Here is a 3,442-nt window from a genome sequence, read left to right on the forward strand (position 1 = left end):
CAACATTTGCCAATGTAAGGGCAGAAAAAATGTAAATTAACAGCTGTATGACAGCCCCTATAGCTTAGAGGTAGTGCATGATTTTGTTATGTTATGGAAACGCAGAGGATCCATGGCAGCAGCTGGTACCCCATTCAATAGCAGAACTTGTAGAGGCACTGTTATTACTCCAGAGATTGCTATTATTAAAACAGAGAGATACAGTATAAGAAGGTCAGATGGGGCTTGGAAAGATAAACTGGCTAAGACACATGATAAACTAACTCTCCCTCAAACACTCAAGAAACTCAGTGGTTTCTAAGCCTTAGGATTGTATCCTTAGGTATTGGTTTGAGGCTTCAGGCCCTTGATGGTATTATTCATCCTCCCTCGAAGAAGAAGCTTTTATTAGGATAACTCTGAAGGAAAAAATAAAGTAGATCTGCATGGCACAAACAGCGTGACACTAAAAGAACTGATAGAAAAAAAGCCAGATGTTTAACTGGCTCAAATCCACTGTGGAAGCATCCAGATGGTCACTTGGTAGCTCCTAAATCTATTGCCTGAATCATTTTCTACACGCTAGGCACTACAACTCATCATAGAAAGGACAAAAAGTATGATATAACTGAAAAAACAGTCATTTCGAACTTTTAGGTTTTCTTCTGCAACAAGCAGCTATTTGGAGACACAACTGTGGAAAACCTGTGAGGATCTGGCAAAGAAGAAAGCAGCTCCTGCTGGACTCTTCCTTCTCTGGTAAATAGAATTTATCCAGTAACCAAAGACACAAGATTACCAATATGTGCTTGCTTTAATCTGCATGTTTTCCAAATGGTTACAGGCTTTCTCCTGCCAAAATACCTCAACAATATCAGACACTACCCAATATTTCTGGAAGTAATCTCCCCACTTAGGGTGTCCTCTCTACCATTTCTAGTGAGAGAGAATCACATTTTACTCGTAAAATTACACAGGATGTTACAGGACAACACATTACTATAAGACTTCACTATGCTGATCATCACTTATCAGGTACTGTAGAAAGAGCCAAGGCCATCCTCAGACCAAACTCGTTAACTGTCTGAATAACTGGACTCATGCCCACAGATGTGACCCATCATTCTTGTGACTCTCACATCCTCTCCTTTACTGCATTATAGACTTTTTCCTTTGAAAATCATTACAAGAATAAGCATGAAAATGTCTTATTCATTCTGCCTAACAGAAGATTCCAATTCATCAGGCTGACATCCTTGGATGCTGTTAGGCGTAATTAAAACACACATTCTAATAGTCAAGAAGTCATGGGCTCTTTTTTCCTTGAACAGTCTAATCAGCCTTTATACAGTCTAAAAGTAGATGATTTGTTATTTCAGAAGCACCATTATCAGAAAACTAAACTTGAACCCAGATGAAAAGGAACTTACACAGTTTTCATCATTACTAACAATGTTGTCAAATTATAGGGTAGTCAATCTTGGGTACATGTTTCACAGCTAAACAAAACTCTGAATATTCAGATGAACCACAACCAGAGATCTCAATGCACATTAAAGCCTCTACAACAAAGAGTCACCGTAACAGAAATAGGAGGACAAACTAATGTGAAGTGTGAATTTAGCATTAAAAAAATTGAGTTGGAAGTAACAACAGAACATCCAGATAAGTCAATCTGGAAACTGAAAATATTATGTTTAGGATAGTTAAATAAAGTACATATGTATGGGTCTAGAGAAGAGCCATAAACATTTCTGTAGTATTTATTGGAGCTTTTGATATTTGAGCTCTGTCTATGTGCATTTGTATCATGTATGCAACTATAGACACCACATAACCAAGTAAGCATGTCTATGCTCCAATAAAACATTATTAACACTGAAATTTGAATTTCATGTAATTTTTAGATGTCCCAAACACTATTCTTTTTTAAAACCATTTAAAAATGTGAAATTCATTCTTGGCTCATAAGCTGTACAAAAACAGCAGGTCTGAAGTTTGCCAACCACTGATCCAGGTCAAGAGAAATATCTGAGAACAGATGTAACTCTAGTGGTATATACTGAATTGTGCTCCCTTGCCCTAGATTTCATATTTTTAAGCTCTAAACCTCAATGTGACTATATTTTGAGATGGGCCATTAAAAAGGTAGTTATGGTTAAATAAGGTCATAAGAATGAGATCCTAATCCAATATGACTGGAGTCCACATAAGAAGGAAAAGAGATTTCTATCTATCTATCTATCTATCAATCTATCTATCTATCTATCTATCTATCTATCATCTATCTATCTATCTAATCTCTTTATCTTCATAAGTAGAAAGAAGAAAGGCCATGTGAGCACACAGCAAGAAGTCAGGAAGCAGGCTTCCACCTGAATCCAACCATGCTGGCACCCTTATCTTGGATTTCTTGCCTCCAGAGCTGTGAGGAATGTCTATTATTTAAGCCACTCATATTGTGGTATTTTGTTATGGCAGCCAGAGCAGACTGTTATAAATGGATTTCCCATGTCTTTGTAGCTCTGAATGAGAAGAACACTCTCCTTTGTCTTATACTATATGATTATGATTTTTGCTTATGCCCCCAGGGGTGTCCCAGCCCAGCTGCAAACAACTTCTTCATTGATCTTCCTTAATACAAACAAGTCCAGTCCCTTTGTGCCATGTTTGGTCTCACTAAGAACTTCTATGATTGCAGCGACTGATGTTCAAAAGTTAAAGACTGTCCCATGCTTGATCATGGAGCATGAACCACAGGGAAAGGCAGATGCCAGGTGGCATGTGGGGCCAGGTCCTGCATGCGACAGGCATCAGCCCCAGTTACCAGTAGCGAGGAGAGCACTAGGCCATTCTTTCTCCAAGGAGAGAGAAAGCAGAGTGCCACCCAACAGTGAGCTGCCCACCTTTTCCAAAGCACCTAAACAAGAGGCTGGCAGCAAGAGAAGGGACAGGGATGGTAAGGAAGCGTACTGCTGGTAGGACTGCTGCGATCGAAACAATACATCATTTTACGGTAGGTTCACACTAATGGGCTCAAATGATTAGGATTACAGGAGGTCTGTATCTCTCATGCACTTTACATTTAGTCATATTAAATATATATTTAGTTGATTTACTTCAAAGGGGAGAGGGAATAGCAAACAAAATGAGTCTCAAATTCCGTTAGCTCATCCCCAAACTTTCCAAAAACAGAGATCCTATTTACTAGCTAGTTCAATGATTTCCTTACTCTCTCCATCAACATCCTAACCTATAAAACATAACTTTTTTTTCTGAAATTGGTTGATCAAGCTAGGGTTAATCTGGAAAAAAAAGAAATTCAGTCTCTAGACAGCAGAACAATATAGAACAAAAATATTCTCCATCAACTCAGTTTTCAATTTCAATGAAGCTCTAACTAGTCATTAATTTCTATATTCAACCCCCAATGCCTATTTTTATTTTAATTAATTTATTATTT

Source organism: Pteropus alecto, unplaced genomic scaffold, assembly GCF_000325575.1.
Source record: "Pteropus alecto unplaced genomic scaffold, ASM32557v1 scaffold477, whole genome shotgun sequence".
Classification (NCBI taxonomy): Eukaryota; Metazoa; Chordata; class Mammalia; order Chiroptera; family Pteropodidae; genus Pteropus; species Pteropus alecto.